Source organism: Eptesicus fuscus, chromosome 21 (assembly GCF_027574615.1).
Source record: "Eptesicus fuscus isolate TK198812 chromosome 21, DD_ASM_mEF_20220401, whole genome shotgun sequence".
In the NCBI taxonomy this organism is placed as follows: Eukaryota; Metazoa; Chordata; class Mammalia; order Chiroptera; family Vespertilionidae; genus Eptesicus; species Eptesicus fuscus.
Genome location: NC_072493.1, coordinates 35,574,861 through 35,594,986, shown reverse-complemented (window position 1 = coordinate 35,594,986; position 20,126 = coordinate 35,574,861). Strand labels below are relative to the sequence as shown.

Here is a 20,126-nt window from a genome sequence, read left to right as displayed (position 1 = left end):
TACATTGATTACATGTTGAAATGATAACCTTTTAAACTAAATAAAATGTTATTAAAATTAATTTCCTCTGTTTCTTTTTTTTCTTTCTTTTGACTTTTTAAAAATGTGGCCACTATAAAATTCTAAATTATGTCTGCATCAGTAGCTAGCGCTATATTTCTAGTGGACAGCATTTCCGCAAACCCTACCAGTGTCTTCTTATTCACCTTCATACTGTCCGTGTCCAGCATGGTGCCTGGCACACAGGCTAGGTAGAAAAAAATGCTTCATACACCGCTGGATGAAAGAGACTCTTTGTACTTATATACTGGTCTTAAAAATACCTGCTGCTGTCTTCACATCTAACCAGGCCTGCTCCATTCAAAATATTTAACAACCTATAAGACCCAGGATATACCAAATCAAAAGGGACCCAGTCATGGTGGCTGAAGCAAGGTCCTGGGCCACACAACCACTTGAGTTGCTGGCTCAGTACTTTCAAACACTCTTTCCCCTGCCAGCCCAAGTCACCTTGCAAAACTCACCTAAATGGAGCATTTACCTTATTAACTCTCCTCTGACGCCTGCCCTATTGCCTGTTAACCTGTGTCTGGTGTAGTAGCCAAGCAATCAACCTTGTTTTGAGGATAGGCTCTGCTGCAGGGCCTTCAGTTTTGAAGCAACCCAACATTCCAACAGAAATTGACCCCACTGTGTCTTACTGCCAGAGGAAGCAATGCTCACACCATTCCTGCTGCCACGAGTTAGGTACTAGATATAGTCTACAGGTGTCAGACGGCATGTGAAGGAAATGCTGCTTCCACTTCCTAAACTTGCCTCAGCCAACTGGAGAGGGCCTGGGAAGAGAGGGATTAGGCATGAGTGTGAAGGAGTCTAGAGTCAGCTTCCTCACTTGTAAAGCAAGATCCATAAACTTACCTACTTCATTGACTCCTGAGAACTAACTGAGGAAAAGTATGAATGGTTAGAAAAATGACTACTACAGAGTATGCATTAGGTAAACGTTAGATGCTTTTATTATCATTGTTTTACAAAATTATAGTAGTACTAGAGGCCCAGTGCATGAAATTCTTGCGGGGGGGGGGGCGGTGAGGGGGTCCCTCAGCCCAGCCTGCCCCCTCTCACAGACTAGGAGCCCTCAGGGGATGTCCTACTGACGGCTTAGGCCCGCTCCCCTCTACAGGAGGTGACCGGGCTGATCAGGGGAAGGCGCCAACCCCATCACGCCACTGCTGCTGCCACTGCCATAGCTGCAAAGGTGTTTTCATCAACACGGACTCCAGTCCCTTCACCATGAAAAAAATGACAACTTTCTTTAGGCATTTTCAAGATGTGTCTTTCATGCAATATGACATTTCTTTCTTTCTTTCTTTTTTTTTTTAATCCTCACCTGAGGATATGTTTCCATTAATTTTTAGAGAGCGGGGAAGAGAGGGAAAGACAGAGAGAAACATCAATGTGAGAGGGACACTACGATTGGTTGCCTCCTGCATGAGCCCTGACCTGGGCCTTGGCCAGGGAGGAGCCTGCAACCTAGGTATATGCCCTTGATCAGAATCAAACCGGGACCCTGCGGTCAGCAGGCCAAGGCTCTATCCACTGAGCCAAACCGGCTAGGGCAGGATATGACATTTCTTAGCCCCTCCAGCAGCGGTCCTTAGTTTTTTCCTCCAGGAGTGTGGTGGAAAAACCCTAGATCACCTTCTTGGATTCTTATTACCCAAGTAACGAAGAACACTGTCGAGTGGTGGTGTACAGGGAGCTTAGCCAGTGAGCGGTCAGAAAAGGTGTCTCCTCGGCAGCTCATGCGCAGAGGATCCCCTGCATTGTATCCGCTGGGCTGGGGGCTTGCCCAAAGCTACGCGGCGGCGGCGGGAGCACACCCCCAGCCCAGCGGACACAACGTGGGGCTGCCGGGCTGGGGGCTTGCCCCGGGCCATGCGGCGGCCACCAGGAGCACACCCCTAGCCCGGCAGCCCCTGTGTTGTGTCCGCTGGGCTGGGGGCATGCCCCAAGCTGCACAGCGGTGGCTCGGAGCACGCCCCAGTCAGGCAGCCACGCATTGTGTCCGAAGCCCTCCCTCCCTCCGAGGCCTGGGTGCTATGGGCCCTGCAATCTTTGTTGCAGAGTGACAGTTAATTTGCATATTATCCTTTTCATCAAACTAGATGAACTTGAAAAATAGGAATTTGCTCTTTTCCAGCCACAGTGACACTGTTTGCAACAAACTCATTTCTATCTCTGTGCCTTTGCACTTGTTGCTCCCTCTGCCTGAAATATTCCGCTCACAGCTCTTGGTTCATTCCAGTCTCTCAGCTCATGTGCCTTCCCTGACCATCCAAGCTGAAGTAACCATCCCTTCCTCACCACCAGCTTTGCCCCATCATCCATGCTCTAGACCCTCGTCCTGTCATTTCACCCACTATACGTAAAACCATCTGAAATAACCTTGTTTATTTTGTCTCCCTAGCTAGAATATAAACCCTAGGAGAGCAAAGATCTTGTCTGTCTTGTTCCCTGACTAGGGTTTATGCTTTTAGCCACTATGCTTCACTGCCTATGTACCAGGATGCTCAATGGATGTGTTTATGAAGGTAAAATCCCCCAAAAGCCTAAATGTCCAGGAATAGAAGAATGGTGGAATAAAGCATGGTCTCTCCATAGTTAGAAGAATGTGAGTCTAGCAGTTAAAAAGAATGAGTCGGATCTGTATGTAATGATTTGAAGGGAGATGCCCTGTCAATAATTGAAAAACTCAAGTTACAAATATATGTGACTTGATCCCTATTTCTCCTTTTTGGGAGTGGTGAGGGAAAAGGAACAAAACAATCAATATATATATCCATTTACGCACCGAATAAGGTGAGAGCATCCACGCAAATCTTCAAAGGGCAGAGTGCATATCCATTTTGTTCACTACTAAATCTCCAAACCCAAACAATAAACACTTAATAAATACTTGCTGCTGGAATGAATGGCTATTCCTGGAGGGACTTTAGAGTGGAGGGTGGCACCCATTATTTTCCTTATACAGCTCTGTATTGTTTGACATAGTATTACAATGAGCATGCATTTCTTTGCATAACTTTTTAAAAGTCAAATTCAACCCATTCTCACACACATAAATTAAGGCCATGATCAGAGCAGTCCTTCTTAGTCCTCCTTTCTTAACAGGAGCAATACCAGTCTTATGGAAAGCTAAAAACAAACACTTTACCTTAAAGGAAATGACTGTTTAATTCTTTTACTAAAACACAAACACATGTCCTAGCTAGTTTGGCTCAGTGGATAGAGAGCAACAGCCTTCGGACTAAAGGGTCCTGGGTTCGATTCTGATTAAGGGCATGTACCTCAGCTGCAGGCTCAATCTTATCCCCAACCCTGGTTGGGGCTATGTGGGAGGCAACCAATCAATCTGTCTCTCTCGCATCAATATTTCTCTCTCTGTGTCTCTCCCCTTCCCTTCCACTCTCTCTAAAAATCAATGGAAAAATATGCTAGGGTGAGGATTAACAAAAATAAAATAAATAAAATAAAAATAAAATGATTTGGCAAATTTTAAAAAATTAATTTAGATTTTGTGAGTTAAACACATAACAAGGTTAAGCTGTTACCATAACCTGTGTCATTTTTTAAACCTGTTTGAAATACATAGGCAAAATCTGCTTTATAGAAAAAAGGACACCAATTACTGCACTTCTAAATTCCATTTTTTTACTTACCTAACAACTGAAATGTCTGAAAAACAAGTTCACATTTAAATCTTAGACCATTCCACAGATTGCTAAAAACCATGTGTTGTCCCTAATAATTAAGAACAAAAAATTTTTAAATGTCACTGCTTTATTTCCTCAGATAAAAACATTTAGGGAAATTTGATGGCCACCACAAATTTAATTAAAACCACGGGTTCCCAATAATGGGTTTCTGACAACAGACTCAACCTAAATGGGCATCTAATAAATTCCCTTCCCAGTCTGTTTCCAGGTGTGTTGCTGCCTCCTGAAATGCCAAGTAGGGCCACCTTCCCTTACAGAATATTCTAACTTGCTGACAAGGTATGACTTTTCAGAAAGAAATGAACAACTCAGCCAAGCTTTGCCAGGCTAACACTGTAGAAATGGGCCCCCTGAAAGCAAAGCCTTGACACCACACCTGTGGGCATTGCAGTCTGGCCAAATCTATATTGCCTTCTCTGCTCCTCACTAATACAATGTGTTACACACATTAATCCTTAGCAACTTCACAGAAACAACTCAACCTAGTCGGAAAAGGCCACCAGTGGCCCAGGAGGACTTTCGGTGTCCACAAGATGGGAAACCAAGGTTGGCCAAAGAAATGACATTTCTTGGAGATGGCAGCTCCATCCTTCTTACCAATCAACTAGACCTGGGAAGGCTGGGAGAGAAGAGCAACTTCCAAGTTTCTGGCTTGGGCAATTGGGTCAATATTGGCCCATTTGCCAAGATGGTGACTACTGGTCCTGGGAGAAGGGGTTTAGACTGAACATGTTGAGTTCATAGTAGCCAAGGGACAAGTCACCAGGGGACATCGAGGAAGCACAGGCATCAAGGAGTTCAGTGGGCTAGTATAATTTTGAAACAAAGTGCCCACAGAACTGGGATGGTCAGAAAGCACTGGAATGAATGTGCTAACTTGGGGGGAAGAGTATGTGAATGAGCAGAAGACTGTTGCTAGCAGGTCAGCACCATCTCTTCTCAGGTCCTTATCCTGCAGTATGTTCCACAATTTAACCTTTAGTGAACAAAAATGGGGGAGAAGAGGCCAATAACCTTGTCTCTGCTCTGCCCTATGAAGCAGCAGCAAAGGCCTATCAAGAAAAACAAGATAAATTAAGTGCTTACTTATGCACCCGGCCCGGTGCTTAACACTAAACATGAATTATCTCCTGAGATCATCAAAACAAGCCTGGCTCAAAAGTCCTATGACTGCCACTTCACAGGTGGGATACTGAGGCTGGAAGTGAATGTGGGGAGGCGCTCAGGGCTGTCATGTCACAGCCCACAGTCAGGCAGCCTCTGGACCAGATGGAGAACACTGAAGAAAAACAATTATTTTACATAAGAGCTGTTCCTTAGTGAGAGAATACAACCTCAGCAAATCCTTACAACCCTCTGAGGCTGATATAACAAATGAGGAACATGAAGCTGCAGGACAGGAAGTAAACTAGACCAGTTCTGAATCTATCCCGATGGGGAGACCAAGACTATAGCCAGAGCCCCACCCTCAAAGGGTCTCTAGGGCACTGGAAAAACGCTGAATAAAAGGGACCATTTCGTGAATGCTATGTGCCAGGTGCTGCTCTAAGCACTTTACACATGGTATTCGCATTGCATCCTCAAAACAACTTTATGAGGTGACTATTAAAATCCCCATGTTATAGATCGGAAAATCGAGGCACACATCGGTGGAGTCAGTTCACTAGGTCGCACAGCTGGTAAGTGGAAGAGCCTAAATGTGAATTAGGGTCTCTCTGCCTCCCAAACCAAAGCTCTTAACAAAATAATTTCAGCCAACAGCAGCCACCTTGCATTGACGGCTAACTATGGACTCCGCTTTTTACACGCACACCCTCAACTAATCCTATGCGGTTGCTAACACCTTCACCCCATTTCTCCGGAGCTAACAATAGCGCAAACACGAAATAAGTGCCCTCTGCGTGCCAAACGCTTTACTCGCCGCCAGATCTCAACACCTCAAAAGAATTCCCAGCAAAGGGCAGATCCTCTTCTCCCCCCGCCCCCCGCCCCGTTTTACCGAAAGGGGAAACTGAGGTTCCGCACGGTTTCCCTAAACCGCAGCTCCGGGGAATGGCAGAGCCAGGACGCGAACCCACTGCACCCCGACTCCCACTTCATGCTCTTCCGCACAGAGCCGGGTAGCACGTCTAGAAAGTTGAGCCATGCGGATACGAGCCCTCCCAGGTCTGGAGGACTCGAATCCCAGCGCCGCCGCCCCCAAAACTGGTGCCCACACCTGGCCGGCCGCCAACCTTCAGAACACTCCCGCTCGCGCTCCAATAGACACCGATTCCCCGCCATCCTTAAGTGAGGCCCCCCACTCCTAGAGCCACATACCTGGGCATCCCGGCTGCCCGCCTCGCGGGCCCCACGACCCCGGCGTCCGGCCCCGCACCGTTCGCTAGAGACGCCGCCAGCTCCGGTGGCCCGAGTGACTTCCAGGCTGCCCACTTCCAAGCCGCTTCGAGCGGAGCCTCCTGGGAACTGTAGTTTCGCCCTAGGCGGCAGCAAGCTGAAAAACGCCTGGTGCGCAGGTGCCGCGGGAGCGTAGGCGCAGCACCGCGCCGCCTTCTGGGAATGGTAGTCCACCTGTCGCCTCCCGGCCGCTCCAACCTTCAGAGCACTTCCGCAGCCCCTAGTGCAGTGAGGAGTGGAGGCGTGTCTTCTGCAGGCTCCAACCCGGTTGCCACGCTCCTTACTCCGCGAAGAGGGTGGGGTGGGGGGGGGGGGGTCCCCTTTCTTCCAGCCCCGTCCGCCTCCTTCTTCCTTTCGGCGGACCCTCTCCCTCCCTCTCCGCCAGGCGCGAGGTACTTACGCCGAGGACGCGTGCCTGGGGAAAGGCGGGGACCGTACAGCGCTAGACTCCCAATGGAGCGGAGCGGCGGCGAAGGACATCTGCGTGTGTTCGCCGGCCAACTCCAGTCTAAATTGCCGCGGGCCCCGCGGGGAGGACTTTTTTTTTTTTTTTTTTTTTGCCTTTTGAGAGCGTGTGCGCGCGCGCGCGGTACCTCGCGCTGGGCTTTTTACTGCCGGCTGCGGGCCAGTGCGCAAGCGTGCTCACTCCCCTCGCCGGGTCAGTCCGCCGGGCGCGAGGTGGGGAGGCTAACCGCTGGGTCCGCCCTTGTCCTCCCAAGGCATTCCCCAAGGTCGCTCCTCAGACGCTCCTTCTAGGTCTGGCCCTTCACCTGGGAGCTGCTAGGTGTGCCGCCTCACACGCCATATCCGCCCCTTATTACGAGCCCTGTCGTCGCAGGTAATAGGCGCGGCCCCAACTGGAAGAGGCAGGCACGGCTTCCTCCCCCGCCACCCGGAGGACCGGGACGCCCGGATGTGTAGAGAGGGACTCCAGTGTTGTGGTCGCCTTTTCCCCGTTTAGGCCGCTCCAGAGCTTTGCCTTCGAGGGGAGCCTCAGGACCGCTACCCACAGAGGTCTGCCGGGAGGCCTTGTTAGGTACGGTCCATTTGTTGAAAATAACTTTCCGAGGGAGACGAGCATTGGTTGAGTACCTGTGGCCTGTGAAACCTCGCCCACATTTAGTGCACTTGCTCACCTAATCAATTATCTGACCCTTAAAAACGAGGCGGGGAGGGGTTGCTACTCCTACTCCATAGGGGATTACCGAGGTCATTGGCTGGAACGGCCAGGACCTCTGGTCAAATAAAGCCAGTCAGGACCCTTCCCACCCGATCCGTCCTTCCAAGAAGAGGATCAGTAAGACTTGAAGCTGGGAAGCATATATATCTTCCGGGTAGAGAATAGGGCTCATTCATCTGCTCATTCATTAAACAGAAATGTTTTTAGCACCCACTTCATGCCAGGTTGGGTGATTATGGGGATACAAGAGAAATCAAGACAGACTGGGTTCCTATCCTCAATGAGCTAAATCCAGTGTGGGTATCAGACCACCATTGGGCAGTGACAATCTAAATCGATACTGTTTAATAGAAACATAATCCAAGCTACATATGCAACTCTAAATTTTACATTAAAACTTGAAAGGTGAAATTTTAATTTATTTAACCCAATTTATTCTAAATAAGTTATATATATAATGAAAAACTTTTAAATTGCTTCCATTTTGAAATTTTAGTTAAATAAAATTAAAACTCCAAGCCCTGGCCAGTGAGGCTTAGGTTGGTTGGAACATTGTCCTATACACTAAAAAGTCAGGGATTCAATTCCTGGTCAGGGCACACACACAGGTTGTGGGTTCACTTCCCTGTGGGGGTGCATGCTGGAGGCAACTGATCAATGTTTCTCGATGTTTCTCTCTAAAATCAATTTAAAAATATATCCTTGGTGAGGATTAAAAAGAAACAAAAAAGTCTGAGGCATTAAAAAAGGTATTCATTTGTGGCATGGGTTGTCATAGCAAAAGGTTGGAGACTACCCAATGTCCATTAATAGAAGTTTGGATATTAAATAAATGACAGTTTGGCCACACAGTGGAAAGCATGCAACTGGCAACTGTTGGAAAATGAAACAGAACTATATGTATTAATATGAGTTCATTTCTAGGATATATTGAGAAAAATGCAGAACAGTGAGCATACTACCATTTGTATAAGAAAAAGAATTTTTACATATATGCTTATGTAGGTACAGAAAAAAGTGTATAAGGATACAACCAGGGTTACATTTGTGAAGGGTAAACAACAGGTGATCAGGAGTGAAAAGGTGACTTTTCTTTTCATTATATGCTCCTTAATATATTTTGAATATTTTTACCATGTCCATTTTTGAAGTTTGTTTAATTAAATGGAGGATGAGAGTTAAGTCATGGGATCACTGTAAGAATTAAATAACATAAAATACCTGCCTACCACTTTACAACCTAAACATTCTGGATGCTATCATTACTCCCAGTAACTCTTCTACTCAATCGAAACTGGCCACCCTGATAATGTATGTCAGCCTGGAAATTGTTTCTATAAAGATAGTTAAGTGTACTAGGTGTATTGGTTAATAATGCGGATTTTGTAATCAAAGAAAACACGATAATTTCAAGAGAAACATCAAAAGTGCTTTATTCAAAGTAATGTCCATCGCTAGTTACACATTTCCCCCATCTTTCAGTTAAATTGTGGATACCGTCACAATAGAACCTTTCTTGTTTTGAGGCAAACCATTCAGAGACCCAATTTTCCACTTCTTCATGTGTTTTGAAGTGCTGCTCAGAAAGTTCGTGTGCCATCGATTGGAACAAGTGGTAATCTGAAGGAGCAAGGTCTGGTGAATATAGCGGGTGGGTTAATACTTCCCAGGCAAGATCTTTTAATGTGTCTTTAACTGATTTTGAAGTGTGTGATGGTGCTTCACCATGAAGCAAAATTACTTTGCCGTGTCTTCTGGCACATTCTGGTCATTTCATGATCAAAGTGTGGTTCAAATTGATTGATTGTTGTTGGTAGCGATCAGTATTAATGGTTTCACCTGATTTTAGAAGCTCATAATACACCACACCTTCCTGATCCCACCCAACACAGAGCATTGTCTTCTTTCTGAAGACAAGAGCTTTGGCCTTGCAGTTGATGTTGATGGTTGACCTGGATCAACTCATGATTTTGTGCTTTGGGGATTCTCAAAATAAACCCACTTTTCATCGCCAGTCACAATTTGATGCAAAAAAGACTTTCTTTCGTGCTGTTGAAGCAACATTTTACAGCTGACTTTTCGGTTTTCTATTTGTCTTTCGTTCAGTTGATGTGGCACCCATTTTCCTTCCTTTAAAACCTTTCCCATTGCTTGTAAATGATCAGAAATTGTTTGCTGAGCAACGTTTAATCTTTCTGCAAGTTGTTTTTGAGTTTGACATGCATCTTCATCCAACAATGCTTGTAATTGTTGGTCTTCAAACTTGTTTGGTTGACCTGGACTTTCTATGTCTTTCACATTGAAATCATCACTTTTAAAGCATTTAAACCAGCATTCACAAGTATCTTGACATGGAGCATGTTCACCATAAGCTTTCCAAAGTATTCAGCAGCACTTCAAAATAAAGTAATGAATTAAAACTTCCTGCAAATGCTCCTTTTTTGGCATGAAATTTGACATTTTTAAGCATAAAAATATCTATGATGTTAACATATTCAGAAAATTTGACTTATGAAGTTTTGAAGCTTGCTGTTAATACAACAAAATAGCATAAATATAAAATCGCATATATATCAACATATGTGTGACTTCATCTATTGAAAAAAAAATCCACATTATTAACCAGTACACCTGGTATTTCACCTACGAAGTCAGAGCAAGACCAGAGTAACATTCCCAAGCCCTAGGGACAGACTTGGGCTTCTTACCAGTAATGTCATTCAAAAAAGTATAATAAATAACCCAAGATTGTCCTTTAGCTTTACAGCCCCTCTGACCTTACAGTCAACTCATTAGGCCATTCTAACACTACCTGGGATCTCTACACACGTCCCCAAATATGAGAGCCACCTGCAAAACCGTGGGATCTGTGCCAGGCCCTACCTCAGAGAATGGAGCACACATCACCCTTCTTGTTATAAGTACTCCTAGCACTTTGTTAGTTACCTTCCTAAAACTGAACCACTAGCATAATTTAATGTTTTAAGATTGAGAAAATTAAAAGTTGCAGAAAGTTTCAAAAAATAATATAAACCATCACCAGAATTTACCATTGTAATTAATTTTATGACTATTTTTTGATGTCTGCCTTCCCTGCTGAACTATAAGCTCTTTGGCACAAGAACTGTACACCTTCACACTCCTACAACAGAGCATATGGAGCCACTGAATGACTCAAAAGGAGCTCAGGGTGGGCAATAGTGTCATGGAATGCAGTGCCCCCTACACCTAGCTGTATGTTACAAAGGCAGGGCTCATAGGATGGTGGCCTTCCAACATACCAACTACTGACAGTATGTTGGAGGGGCCTGCAGCTAAGTAAAAGGATGTAGTGGCAGTGTCACAAACCTGGTTTGTCTCCATTGGCAGGAGGACATAACATGTCTTGGTCCCAAATACTGACACCCAAGTTGGCTGAAAGGCTTGAATTCTCCCATTAGGTCATCTTTGGATTATCGAGATACTAAGAAGTCAAGACCATTGAGGTTAGGGCATCTGGAGCTCACTCTGGACTTGCTTTTAAGGATGGGTAATGGGATTAGGGAATTACACATGGGGGTTTTAGGAGAGAAGTTTCCTTTGAGGTAGCCTGAGGAAGCTGGTATATGGGATGGGAGAAAGTAGCAAAAATAGAATAGGCTTGGGGTTTGAGGGCCTTCTTTTTCACTAACCACTAAGGCATATGCTCCCAAAGGGTCCCAACCACTTGCTTTTGGAAGGCTTGTTAAAAGAAGTTGGACCCAGAGGAGATATTAGGAGCAATGGGCTGAAAATTTGCGGTTAATGACTCTCTCAGCAGCTCTGGGGCCTCAAGGAGCCAGTGGGGTAAATTTGAGCTGTGGGACCTGGCCAACCGGGCCAGCCACTAATGTGCAGGATATGAAGCAAATCCCACTGGCTCCTGAAAGGTGGTCCAAAGCAGCAGCAAGTGCAGGGTTACAGTAGAATAGACTGGAAAAAGATATGGCAAAAGGACAGCACTCAGTTTGGGGGAGAATGGAAAGAGACAGAGGGGATGCTGATGTCCGACAGCCAGTCCCCAGTTCCCATTAGTGGGTTTGTGGGTCAGAGAGCTTTCTTAGCATCAGCTAGCAGAACCTCTTCTTCACTCTTATATGGAGAAGAATCCTTAACTATAGATTGAATCTTAGTTTTAAATCTATGTAGCCTTGTGAACACTGTTTCTCTCTCTGAGTTCACATTCCTTGCATTTACAATATCTGCCTCAGATTTTTTTTCAAGAACTAATGCAATTGATTTGAAAGCTTTTTAGTGGGCTCTAACCCATTCTACATATGAGATGATGATGATACATTTTGTCTGCTGCTGCCCCCAAACTCCAGCCATGAAGTCTTTGGCAACATAGGGTCTATGCTAGAGGGTGGGGTTCTACTGACCTTGCCTCAAGAGGCCGAGGATAAACTGGACTGAAACTCAAATAGCTCTCCAAGCCAGTAGTTTGCAGACTTTACTGTGCAATAAAATCAGCTGGAAAACTTGTTAAAGCTCGGATTTGTGGGCCCATCCCTCAGTTTCCAATTCAGTAGATTTGAGATGTGGTCCAAAATTTGCATTTCTAACAAGTTCCCAGGTGATGGTGATGCTGTTGGCCTGGGGATCACACTTTGGGGAACCACTTCTTCATTTTGAAAATCTTTATTGTTGAGAGTATTACAGATGTCCCTCTTCCCCCCCTCCCCATTACACCCCTCCCTCCACCCAGTTCCCTCCCTGCCCCAGCCCCAGATATTCACCACCCTACTATCTATGTCCATAGGTAAGATCTTTGGTTAACCTATTCCCACCGGACCTACCCCTTCCTTCTGAGATTCGTCAGTCTGTTCCATGTTTCCATGCCTCTGACTCTTTTTTTATGAAACAGTTCATTAGATTTATTTTTTGTTTATTTAGATTTTTAGATTCAATTGTTGATAGATACGTATTTTGCCATTTTATTGTTCATATTTTTATCCCTTTTTCTCCCACTCCCTCTCCCCTCCCCTCCCCTCTCCTCCTTCTTTTTCTTCTTCTTTCTCTTCTTCTTCCTCTTCTTAAAGAATACCCTTCAGCCAGCCAGCATGGCTCCGTGGTTGAGCATCAGCCTATGAACCAGGAGGGCAGAATTCGATTTCCGGTCTGGGCACCTGCCTGGGTTGCGGGCTCGATCCCCGGTAGGGGGCATGCAGAAGGCAGCCCATCAGTGGTTCTCTCTCACCATTGATGTTTCTATCTCTCTCTCCCTCTCCCTTCCGCTCTGAAATATATATATATATATATATATATATATATATATATATATATATATATGAATACCCTTCAACATTTCATGTAATACTGGTTTGGCAATGATGAACTCCTTTAGCTTTTTCTTGTCTGTGAAGCTCTTTATCTGACCTTCAATTCTAAATGATAGCTTTGCTGGGTAGAGTAATCTTGGCTGTAGGTCCTTGCTATTCATCATGTTGAATATTTCTTGCCACTCCCTTCAGGCCTACAAAGTTTCTGTTGAGAAATCAGCTGACAGTCATATAGGTGTTCCCTGGTAGGTAAACTAACTGCTTTTCTCTTACTGATTTTAAGATTTTCTCTTTGTCTTTAACCCTTGGCATTTTAATTATGTTGTGTCTTTGGGTTCCTCTTCTTTGGGACTCTCTGCAGTATCTGGAAAAAGTAAGTCTATTTCTTTCACCAGGTAGGGGAAGTTTTCTGTTACTATTTCTTCATATATGTTTTCAACTAGAGGCCCGATGCACAAAATTCGCAGCCGCGGATTCGTCCAGAAGGTCATCTGGAAGGTCATCCAGACTGTCGTTCTGCTGTTTGGGCATTCGGTCAATTTGCATATTATGCTTTTATTATTATAGATATCTTGCTCTCTATCTTCTCCTTCTGGCACCCCCATAATTCGAATGTTGGTATGCATGAAGTTGTCCCAGAGACTCCTTACAATATTTTCACATTTTTAAAAAATAATTCTTTATTGTTGAAAATATTACATATGTCCTCCCTTTCCCCCCATTAACCCCCTCCAGTCCACATGCAACCCCCACTCCAGGCCTTTACCACCCTATTATCTGTGTCCATGGTTATGCATATACTAGTTGTACCAGTTAATAATGCAGATTTTTTTAATAGATGAAGTTACACATATGTTGATATATATACGATTTGATATGTATGCTATTTTGTATTAACAGCAAGCTTCAAAACTTCATATGTCAAATTTTCTGAATATGTTAACATCATAGATATTTTTATGCTTAAAAATGTCAAATTTCATGCCAAAAAAGGAGCGTTTGTGGGAAGATTTAATTCATTACTTTATTTTGAAGAAAAAGTTATCATATACTTCAGGAAGCTCCATGTCAAGATATTTGTGAATGTTGGTTTAAACACTTTAAAAGTGATGATTTCAATGTGAAAGACATAGAACATCCAGGTCATCCAAAAAAGTTTGAAGAGCAACAATTACAAGCATTATTGAATGAAGATGCATGTCAAACTCAAAAACAACTTGCAGAAAGATTAAACTTTGCTCAGCAAACAATTTCTGATCATTTACAAGCAATGGGAAAGGTTTTAAAGGAAGGAAAATGGGTGTCAGATCAACTGAACGAAAGACAAATAGAAAACCGAAAAGTCAGCTGTAAAATGTTGCTTCAACAGCACGAAAGAAAGTCTTTTTTGCATCAAATTGTGACTGGCGATGAAAAGTGGGTTTATTTTGAGAATCCCCAAAGCACAAAATCATGGGTTGATCCAGGTCAACCAACAACATCAACTGCAAGGCCAAAGCACTTCAGAAAGAAGACAATGCTCTGCGTTTGGGGGGATCAGGAAGGTATGGTGTATTATGAGCTTCTAAAATCAGGTGAAACCATTAATACTGATCGCTACCAATAACAATTTCTTTTTTTAATATATTTTATTGATTTTTTACAGAGAGGAAGAGAGAGGGATAGAGAGTTAGAAACATCAATGAGAGAGAAACATCGATCAGCTCCCTCTTGCACACCCCCAGCTGGGGATGTGCCCGCAACCAAGGTACATGCCCCCGACCGGAATCGAACCTGGGACCCTTGAGTCCGCAGGCCAACGCTCTACCCACTGAGCCAAACCGGTTTCGGCCAATCAATCAATTTGAACCACACTTTGATCATGAAATGACCAGAACGTGCCAGAAGACACAGCAAAGTAATTTTGCTTCATGATGACGTACCATCACACACTTCAAAATCAGTTGAACACACATTAAAAGATCTTGCCTGGGAAGTATTAACCCACCCGCTGTATTCACCAGACCTTGCTCCTTCAGATTACCACTTGTTCCGATTGATGGCACATGAACTTTCTGAGCAGCACTTCAAAACATACGAAGAAGTGGAAAATTGGGTCTCTAAATGGTTTGCCTCAAAACAAGAAAGGTTCTATTGTGACGGTATCCACAATTTAACTGAAAGATGGGGAAAATGTGTAGCTAGCAATGGACATTACTTTGAATAAAGTACTTCTGATGTTTCTCTTGAAATTATCATGTTTTCTTTGATTATAAAATCCACCATTATTAGCCGGTACACCTAGTATGCATATAAGGTTTTTGATTGATTCCCTCCCTCCCACCCACCATCCCTCACCTTACAAGATTCCATACTCTGTTCCATGCTTCCTTGTCCCTAGATGCATTCCATTTATCAGTTTATTTTGTTACTTAGATTCTACATATGAGTGAAATTATGTGATACTTGTCTTTTTCTGACTGACTTATTTCACTTAGCATGACACTCTCCAGATCCCTCCATGTGGTCTCAAAGGGTAAGAGATTCTTCTTTTTTACTGTCGCATAGTATTCCATGGTATAAATGTACATCAGGTTTTTTATCCACTCATCCACTGATGGGTACTTGAGCTGTTTTCAGATTTTAGTTATTGTTAATTGTGCTGCTATGAACATGGGGGTGCATACATTCTTTCTGATTGGTGCTTCGTGTTTCTTAGGATATATACCTAGAAGTGGTATCCCTGGGTAAAATGGCAGTTCCGTATTTAATTTTTTGAAAAAAATCCATACTGTTTTCCATAATGGCTGCATCAGTCTGCATTCCCACCAGCAGTGTACTAGGGTTCCCTTTTCTTCACATTTTTAAAAATATATTTTATTGATATTTTACAGAAAGGAAGGGAGAGGGATAGAGAGTTAGAAAAATCAATCAACTGCCTCCTGCACACTCCCCACTGGGTATGTGCCCACAACCAAGGTACATGCCCTTGACTGGAATGGAACCTGGGACCCTTGAGTCCGCAGGCTTGGCGCTCTATCCACTGAGCCAAACCCGCTAGGGCTTTCTCCACATTTTCAACAGCACTTTTCATTTGTTAATGGTAGCCATTCTGACAGATATGAGGTGATACCTCATTGTCATCTTAATTTGCATCTCTCTGATGGTCAGTGACTTTGAGCATTTTTTCATATGTCTCTTGGCCATTTATATATCCACTTTGGAGAAGTGTCTATTTAGGTCCTTTGCCCATTTTTTAATTGGATTGTTTGTCTTCCTTTTGTTAAGTTGTATGAGTTCAGCCGAAACCGGTTTGGCTCAGTGGATAGAGCATTGGCCTGTGGACTGAAGGGTCCCAGGTTCGATTCCGGTCAAGGGCATGTACCTTGGTTGCGGGCACATCCCCAGTAGGGGGTGTGCAAGAGGCAGCTGATCGATGTTTCTCTCTCATCGATGCTTCTAACTCTCTATCCCTCTCTCTTCCTCTCTGTAAAAAATCAATAAAATATATTTTTAAAAAAAGTTGTATGAGTTCGTTATATATTTTGAATATTAACCTTTTATCAGATGTATCATTGCCAAATATGTTTTCCCATACAGTGGGTACCCTTTTGATTTTGTTGATGGTTTATTTTGCTGTGCAGAAGCTCTTTATTTTGATGTAGTTCCATTTGTTTATTTTCTCCTTTGTGTCCTTTGCCTTAGGAGATGTATCCATAAACATATTGCTATGAGAGATGTCTGAGATTTTGCTGCTTATGGTTTCTTCTGGGATTTTTATGGTTTCCTGACTTATGTTTAAGTCTTTTATCCATTTTGAGTTTATTCTTGTATATGGTGTAAGTCGGTGGTCTAGCTTCATTTTTTTTTTTTTTTTTGCATGTATCAGTCCAATCTTCCCAACACCATTTACTATTGAAGAGACTCTCTTGACTCCACTGTATGCTCTTGACTCCTTTGTCAAGTATTAATTGAGCATAATGGCTTGAGTCGATTTCTGGGTTCTCTGTTCTGTTCCATTGGTCTAAATGCCCGTTCTTGTGCCAGTACCAGGCTGTTTTGTAGTATAACTTGAAATCTGGTATTGTGATTCCTCCAACTTTGTTCTTTCTCAAGATTGCTGTAGCTATTTGGGGTCTTCTTTGGTTGCATACAAATTTTTGGAGTATTTATTCTAGATCTGTGAAATATGCAGTTGGTATTTTAATAGGGATCGCATTGAATCTGTACATTGCCTTGGGTAGTATGTACATTTTAATGATGTTGATTCTACCAATCTATGAACATGGTATATTCTTCCATTTGTTTATATATTCTCTATCTCTTTTTTCAACGTTGTATAGTGTTCCGAGGACATTTCTTTGCTACCTTTGTAAAGTTTGTTTCTAGGTATCTTAATTTTTTTGTTGCAACGGTAAAGAGGTTGATTGTTTAGTTTTTCTTTTTGTGAGGTCATTATAGGTGTACAAAAAAGCCATTGATTTTTGGGTGTTGATTTTGTATCCTGCAACTTTGCCAAACTCATTTTTAAATCTAGTATATGTGTTTTTTTTTGGTGGAATCTTTAGGATTTTCTATGTATAACATCATGTCATCTGCGAATAATGAGAGTTTTACTTCCTCCTTTCCAAATTGGACACTTTTTATTTCTTCTTGTCTGATCGCTGTAGCTAGGAATTCCAGTATTATGTTGAATAAGATGGTGAAAGTGGACATCCTTGTCTTGTTTCTGTTCTTAGGGGAAATGGTTTTAGTTTTTGCCCATTGAGTATGATTTTCACTGTAGGTTTGTCATATATGGCCTTTATCATGTTGAGATATGCTCCCTGTATTCCCACTTTGCTGAGAATTTTTATCAAAAATGGGTGTTGGAGCCCTGGCAGGTTTGCCTCGGTGGATGGAGAGCTGGCCTGCAGACTGAAGGGCACCTGTCCAGGTTGTGGGCTTGATCCCCAGTAGTGGGCGTGCAGGAGGCAGCCATTCAATGATTCTCTATCATTGCTGTTTCTATCTCTCTCCCTCTCCATTCCTCTCTCTGAAATATATATTTTAAAATATATTTAAATATTATATATTTTAAAAATGGGTGTTGGATTTTTTCAAATGCTTTTTCTGCATCTATTGAAATGATCATGTGATTTTTGTCTTTCAGTTTGTTTATTTGATGTATCATGTTTATTGATTTGCAAATATTGTACCAGCCTTGCATACCTGGAATAAATCCCACTTGGTCGTTATGTATGACCTTTTTACTATATTGTTGGATCCGATTTACTAATATTTTGTTGAGGATTTTAGCATGTATGTTCATCAAGGATATTGCCCTGTAATTCTCTTTCTTTGTAGTGTTTTTATCTGGTTTTGGAATTAGGATAATGCTGGCTTCATAAAAAAGATCTTGGAAGTGTTCCTTTCTCTTGAATTGTTTTGAATCATTTGAGGAGGATAGGTGATAGCTGTTCTTTGAATGTTTTGTAAAACTCCCCTGTGAAACCATCCAGACCCCAGCTTTTGTTTGCTGGGAGTTTTTTTATTACTGCTTCAAATTCACCAGTAGTTATCATCCTATTCAGGATTTCTGATTCTTCCTGATTCCGTTTTGGGAGATTGTATTTTTCTAGGAATTTGTCCATTTCATCCACATTGTCCAGCTTGTTGGCATATAGTTGTTCATAGTATTTTCTTCCAATCCTTTGTATTTCTGTGGTGTTAGTGGTTACTTATCTCCTTCATTTCTGATTTTTTTTTTTTATTTAGGTCCTCTCTATTTCTTGATGAATCTGGCTAATGGTTCATCAATTTTGTTTATCCTTTGAAAAACCCAGGTCTTGGTTTTATTATTTTGCATTGTTTATTTAGTCTCTATGCCATTTATTACTACTCTAATCTTTATTATTTCCTTCCTTACACTTACAATGGGCTTTTCTTATTGTTCTCTTTCTAGTTCTTTAAGTTGTAGGATGAAATAGTTTATTGTTTATTTTTCTTGTTTGTTGACATAGGCCTGTAGTATTATGAACTTCCCTCTGAGGACTGCTTTTGCTGTGTCCCAGAGATTTGGGGTTGTTGTGTGTTCATTTTCACTTGTTTACAGGAAGCTTTTTTATCTTGATCTTGTTGGTAACCCATTCATTGTTTAATAACATGCTATTTAGCCTCCATGTGTTTGAATGTTTTGGGGTGTTTTTACTGTAGTTAATTTTTAACTTAATTCCATTGTGATTTGAAAATGATGCTTGATATGATTTCTATCTTTTTGAACTTCTGGAGACTTGTTTTGTGTCTTAACATGTGGTCTATCTTTGTGAATGATCCATGTGCACTTGAGAAGAATGTATGTTCTGCAGCTTTGGGGTGAAATGTTCTATAAATGTCAAATCCATCTGATTCAGTGTGTTCTTTAGAGTCTTTGTTTCCTTGTTAAGTTTTTGTCTGGAAGATCTATCCAGTGAAATTAGTGGGGTGTTAAATCCCCTATGACTGTATTGCTGTTGATCTCTCCCTTAAAGTCCTCTAGAAGTTTTTTTTTATATTTAGGTGTTCCTATATTGGGTTTATATATGTTTACCAGGTTTATATCCTCTTGTCGGATTGATCCCTGTAGTATTATGCAGTGACCTTTGTTGTATCTTGTGATAGCCTTCATTTTGAAGTCTATTTTGTTGGATATGAGTATTGCTACTCCAGCTTTTTTTCTTTTCCATTTGCATGAATTTGTTTTTCTATCCCTTCACTCTCATCCTGTGTGTGTCTTTTGTGAGGTGGGTCTCTTGTAGACAGCATATAATTGGATCATGTTTTTGTATCCATTCAGCTACCCTATGTCTTTTTATGGGAGCATTTAATATATTTACATTTAAGGTTATTATTGATAGGAACTTACTGCCATTTTAATTCTGTATGCCTAGGTTTCTCTATTCTTCTCATTACATAAGTCCCTTTAGCATTTATGGTAATGCCGGCTTGGTGGTGATGTACTCTTTTAGCCTTTTTTTTTGGGGGGGGGGGGGGGGTCTGGTAAGTTTGACGATCTATTTTTGAATGATAGCCTTGCTCAATATAGTAATCATGTGGCCTGTATTGTTTCTGATGAGAAATCAGGTGTCAGCCTTATGAGAATTCCTTTGTAGGTATTGCTTTTCAGTTTGCTTTTCTCTTGCTGCCTTTAAGATTCTCTCTTTGTCCTTAATTTTTGGCATTTTAATTATGATGTGTCTGTGTGTGGGTCTATTTGGGTTCTTCTTTCATGGAGTTCTTTGTTCTCCTGAACTTGTGTGACTTTTTCCTTTACCAGGTTAGGGAAGTTTCTGCCATTATTTCTTCAAATATGTTCTCTATCCCTTTCTCCCTTTCTGCCTCTTCTGGCACACCTACTCTATGGAAAAGCAGCTGCTAACAGCTTGGGTGGGGCTGCAAATTGGATGGGGCAGGGTCTCAGGGAATCACCAGGGTCAAGTGAACAGTGTGAGCCAGGCTGAAGGAAACTCAGATATG

General features: G+C 42.4%; 1 protein-coding gene across 1 annotated transcript in view; it reads right to left on the bottom strand.

The window, feature by feature from the left end:
* Nucleotides 1-6,982, bottom strand: part of SIPA1L3 (signal induced proliferation associated 1 like 3) — a 249,937-nt gene extending 242,955 nt beyond the window's left edge. Inside the window, exon 1 of the mRNA XM_054710125.1 lies at nucleotides 6,099-6,982. The gene's annotated coding sequence lies outside the window, so the exon portion shown is untranslated. The remainder of the gene's footprint in view (nucleotides 1-6,098) is intronic.
* Nucleotides 6,983-20,126: the final 13,144 nt, after the last annotated feature.